Below are 6015 nucleotides of genomic sequence, written 5' to 3' on the forward strand. Positions count from 1 at the left end.
TTGTCTGTAAAGGTTTTCATTTCTCTGTCAAATCTGAATGAGATCCTTGCTGGGTAGAGTAATCTTGGTTGTAGGTGTTACCCTTTCAACACTTTAAAGATGTCCTGCCACTCCCTTCTGGCTTGCAGAGTTTCTCCTGAAAGGTCAGCTGTTAACCTTATGGGGATTCCCTGCATGTTATTTTTTGCTTTTCCCCTGCTGCTTTTTAATATTTTTGCTTTGTATTTAATTTTTGATAGTTTGATTAATATGTGTCTTGGCATTTTTCTCCTTGGATTTATACTGTATGGGACTCTGCGCTTCCTGGACTTTATTGGCTATTTCCTTTCCAATGTTAGGGAAGTTTTCAACTATAATCCCTTCAAATATTTTCTCAGTCCCTTTCTTTTTCTCTTCTTCTTCTGGGACCCCTATAATTCAAATGTTGGTGCATTTAATGTTGTCACAGAGGTCACTGAGACTGTCCTCAATTCTTTTCATTCTTTTTACTATATTCTGCTCTGTGGTAGTTATTTCTATTATTTTATCTTTCAGGTCACTTATCCTTTCTTCTGCCTCAGTTATTCTGCTGTGATCCTTCTAGAGAATTTTTAATTTCATTTATTGTGTTGTTCATCATTGTTTGTTTGCTCTTTAGTTCTTTTTTAGGTCCTTGTTCAACGTTTCTTGTATTTTCTCCATTCTCTTTCCAAGATTTTGAGTCATCTTGACTATCGTTACTCTGAATTCTTTTTCAGGTAGACTGCCTATTTCCTCTTCCTTTGTTTGGTATGGTGGGTTTTTACCTTGCTCCTTCATCTGCTGTGTGTTTCTCTGTCTTCTCATTTTGCTTAACTTACTGTGTTTGGGGGTCTCCTTTTCACAGGCTGTAGGTTCGTAGTTCCCGTTGTTTTTGGTGTCTGCCCCCAGTGGCTAAGGTTGGTTTAATGGGTTGTGTAGGCTTCCTGGTGGAGGGGACTGGTGCCTGTGTTGTGATGGATGAGGCTGCACCTTGTCTTTCTGGTGGGCCGGACCGTGTCCAGCAGTGTGTTTTGGGGTGTCTGTGAATGTGGTATGATTTTAGGCAGGCTCTCTGGTAATGGGTGGGTTTGTGTTTCTGTCTTGCTAGTTGTTTCGCATGGGGTGTCCAGCACTGGAGCTTGCTCGTCATTGAGTGGAGCTGGGTCTTATCGCTAAGAAGGAGATCTCTGGGAGAGCTCTCGCCAGTTGATATTTCAAGGGGCTGGGAGGTCTCTGGTGGATCAGTGTCCTGAACTCGGCTCTCCCATCTCAGAAGCTCAGGCCTGACACCTGGCCGGAGCACCAAGATCCTGACAGCCACACGGCTGGTTCATCCTGGAGGAGATGGACTGAAGCCAAGAGAAAGCTAGAGGATGGGAGACCTGTCAGAAGGCTTGTTTGATGAAATCAGGCAAAGGATGTTGACGTAGTGTACCCAGGCTCTACTCGCGAAGGGGAAAGGGTTGCCTCGGGAAGCTGAGCGCACGTTTCCATGGCCGAGGCACACGCTGGCATGCATTGATGTTTGATGTGTTTAGTTACAGAATTGATTTTCAAAGCCATACAGGGTAGTTGAACTGGGGATGGCTTTGCTGAATCATCCATTCTCGATGCTGGGCCGAAGGTTGACAGTGCAGTTAAGTCCACACCAAGACATTTGTTTTCACAGTAAGAACTTATTTTATTTTGATTACAAAATTGTTGTCCCTTCAGTTGTACTTAGTTTTTATGATCTCCGTAAATCACAACAGGGATAGTGAAGACTGCGGGGTGTTTTCTTTTTCTTTCTTTTTTTATTTTTTTAACATCTTTATAAGAGTATAATTGCCTTACAATGGTGTGTTAGTTTCTGCTTTATAACAAAGTGACTGCGGGGTGCTTTCAGTTTCATGTGCAGGTAACCACCCCTGGGCTGGTGGCCATCGCAGTCAGGTCAGTCTCAAAGAGAAGGAAACTTGTTCCTCGCGGAATCTAAGTGGCATTAATTTATGCCACAGGTCCGCTCCACATGGTCCCACACCAGGGAGCAGGCTCGGTGGTGCCAGCCTCCACCAGACAGTGTCAGACCCAGTGGTCCTGCCAGTCCTTGTCAGGTCGAGCACGCCTGGTGGTGTGCTGATGCCCACAGATGAGCCTCGTGCTTCAGGTAGGCACTATTTTATTATAATTGGAGCCGGAGTGTGTTGAGACCAGTGAAGCCACAAATGCCCCATTTGTCCTGATGGAGGCACCTGGGATGCTTTGCAACACCAGGACATATTCAAGAAAACATGATCGCTGTCTTCACGGTCAAATAAAGCTCAGACTGAGGCTTTGCCATGGTTGGTCAAGAAAGGAGCACGTTGAGATGCCATCCTGCAGCGCTGCCCTGCTCCTGCCTCTCCCCGAGCAGCGTGGCATCGTGGTTCCGGACTCAGGTTGTGCAGCCTGTTTATATTCTTACTGTGATTCCTCTTTCAGCACCATGGAGAGAACTTGAGCAAGTGACTAGACATCTTTGTATCTCGGATTCTTACCTGTAAACTCGGGATAACCGTAGGATCTACTCCACTGCCAGGAGGATTGAATCAGTTAATACAGACAAAGTTCTTCCACAGTGCTGGCACGTAGAAAGGGCTTAGCTGAAGTGAGCTGTGGCCATCATTACTGCTGTGACCGTGATCTACAGGTATTATGATTTCAGACAAGAGGGCTTGATGTGCCTCCATTGACCAAAATCTCTAAGACAGCTTTACCTCCTCAGTGACCTTTTTATTCTCTTTGACTTATTTAGTTTAGTTCTCCAAATGTGTATAAACCAGTACTATGGGCAGGTCAGTGGGCTCGGTACTTGAGGTACAAGGATAAATAAGGCATCATCTCATCCTTAACACAGTCTTTCTTTAGTAGAGGAGACAAGATGTCAGCAACTTAAGCACACCTTGCTGTGTCCATGATGGATGTGTGTAAGGATGCAGAAGTAACTGAAAAGATGGTGGCTTCTCAGAGCTCCCCATGGGGAAGGCAGGGAGTGAAACTCTGAATTTATACCCACCCCCTTTCCCCTTTGGTAATTGTTAAAGATTATCCCTTGGTAATCTTTGGAAATCTTAAAAACTTTTTAAATTTAAATTTTATTTTTGTCAAAAGGATTCTAATTTTTAAAGAGTTGTTTTAGTTAAAGCCCCTACGAAAATGAATTATTTTATTTTTTATTTTTTATTTATTTATTTTTTTTTTTTTGCGGTACGCGGGCCTCCCACTGTTGTGGCCTCTCCCGTTGCGGAGCACAGGCCCCGGACGCACAGGCTCAGCGACCATGGCTCATGGGCCCAGCCGCTCCGCGGCACGTGGGATCCTCCCGGACCGGGGCACAAACCCGCGTCCCCTGCATCGGCAGGCGGACTCCCAACCAGTGCGCCACCAGGGAAGCCCTATTTTCTTTTTATAGTATTACCTTTGCTCTAAAAAATCATACTGCCTGTTTCTTTTTATTCTTTACAAAACATAATGAGCAGAATGTGAAGATTAATTATCCGTTGATTGGCGAACCTAAATTCCCAGAGGCAGACCATTTTAAAAGCGATTTTTGGACCCTCTTTTGAAAATGTCGCGTGTGTATTTTTGTGGGTGTGGCGACTGCTGCTCTGGAGCGTGGACACAAGCTCACGTGTTGCCCATCGTCACAGGGGTGTACGGCCGCCTCGCTGCTTTACGCGGTAGCTTACGACTCACCAGTTAAGTGACATGTTCAGTTCCTGCACCCATCGTCTAGCTGCTTTGCTTGACGATGTTAAGAGAACAAAAAACAAAACGTAGAGCTGTTGAGTGTCTCTCCTCTGTCCCCTTTTGGGTCCCTCTCAGTGACCTCCTCAGAGCTTCCGTCTCTCCTCCCTGCCGTCCGAGGGAGATGTCCACTCTTCCCATGCTTGGCCTTCCTTCTCCAGGGTTTCTGACTCATGCTTCTAACGGTTTCTCGACTTTCACACCTGTCCCTGCCTTCAGGGACCTTTCATAACATCATCCCTTCATCTTTTTTTTTTTTTTTTTTTTTTTTTTTTGTGGTATGTGGGCTCTCCTCTGTTGTGGCCTCTCCCGTTGCGGAGCACAGGCTCTGGACGCGCAGGCGCAGCAGACACGGCTCACGGGCCCAGCCGCTCCACGGCACGTGGGATCCTCCCGGACCGGGGCGCGAACCCGGTTCCCCTGCATCGGCAGGCGGACGCGCAACCACTGCGCCACCAGGGAAGCCCCATCCCTTCATCTTTACGTGTAGCAGCGACTTCACTTGCTGTAGGACAGTGATTCTTCACCACTTTACGTAGGACCATTTTATAAATCTGATAGAAACTGTGGACCTTCTTTGCAGAAAAAGACAACAAAACTACACGCCCAAATTCTGCCTTCATTTTTAGACGACTCAGAGATTCCTGGAAGCCACGTTGGCGTGAACAACTATTGACTGGCCGCCCTTCCTTCCGGGGCTCAGCAGGCGTGCGAAGTGCGTGCCTTCACCTCATCTCTCCAGGGAACCCCCGGCCGAAGAGCAGGCCCCAGATGTGAAACTACCATTCTTTCTTAGTCCTTGCTCAGCCGTCCTTGTCCCCTGTCCCTTTGGGAGGGAGGGATTTTGTCCTTGCCTTGCAGGAGACCGGACTGTTTCAATACAGCCAGGCCTCCGAGGCCCTGTGTTTCTCTCCACCTCCTGTCTTGGCGCCTCTGTGTTCAGGGTTACTTTTTCTCCCCGTCTCCACTTTCCCTTCTTCTGTTTTGTACTTGGTGCCCTGAGGACGGCTCTCCCCCCGCCCCACGTTCACACGGGGTCTGTCGTGGCATAGCTGGGACAAGATCCCTGAGCATCAGGTTTTTTCAAACAATCATTTTGTAAACATACCATCTTGTACAGTTATATGCCAGGTCGTGTTATTTGACCGTCGGTGCCGTGTTCAGAGCTTCCCCTCTCCCGGTCATCTTCTCCCACCTGTCCCTGCCTTTCTAGGGAACCTATAATCTAATGACAGGGCACTGAGAGCACGTCCTCCGTGGTTGCAGATCAATTGTCCAGTTTTCCTTGAACTCCCTGGGCTCAGCGCGGGGCCAGCACCCCCTGGCAGTTCCAGGGACCCCGGGACGTGTGAACTGCCTGGGTGGCTCCGTTCAGCCTCCGAGGGCCCTGGATTTTATACGTTCCTCAGGGTAAAACCCTGACCACATAAAGTTTTCTTAGGTGAAAACTAGGTTTTTACACTGATCCATACCAACTTATTTTCTGTTAGCTATTTAGCAGCTTCAGTCAACTATGATGTCTTAATTTTATATAATAAAAAGGAATGAAAAGCGACTACAGAGAAAACCACATACTTGATTCTTGCATTATCTTAACCCCAATTTCCAAAAATTAAAAACTCTTTCAGTCAGCTCTGTAGCCCTGCAGGGAAGGGAGACACACGGCTGAGCAAATAAAAGGTGACAAGAGGCCAGTTAAAATCTGGTTGTCAGTCAGATACCCCCAAGGTCCAGGGCTTAGAAGGAGTCAGTGTCATTCATTTTGCAGAAACAGAATGCAAAATAATTGGTTCAACACCTTAAAGCATGACGTTCAATTTAGCATCAGTTGTGTGGATTTTATAGTTGTGAGTCTTAGTACTTGTGTTTTAGAAATGAAATGAAACGATAAATATATATCTATCCTTTTTTCCAAATCTGCTTTTATTCCCACCTTTGAAATTTGATGCTATGTTAGATTATTTTACAGTTATAATAATTCAACTGAAGAAATCTATACTATATTATACTATTATACTATATATTTTTACTAATATATACTAATATTATACTCTAACTTAATTGTTCCTGGTTATACACAATATTAAATCATAATAAATTCTTTATAGAAAACTTTATAAGATAATATGGTATAGGCACAGAAACAGACATATAGGTCAATGGAACAGGATAGAAAGCCCAGAGATAAACCCACGCACATATGGTCACCTTATTTTTGATAAAGGAGGTAAGAATATACAATGGAGAAAA

The sequence above is a fragment of the Physeter macrocephalus genome, chromosome 15 (genome assembly GCF_002837175.3).
Source record: "Physeter macrocephalus isolate SW-GA chromosome 15, ASM283717v5, whole genome shotgun sequence".
Lineage (NCBI taxonomy): Eukaryota > Metazoa > Chordata > Mammalia > Artiodactyla > Physeteridae > Physeter > Physeter macrocephalus.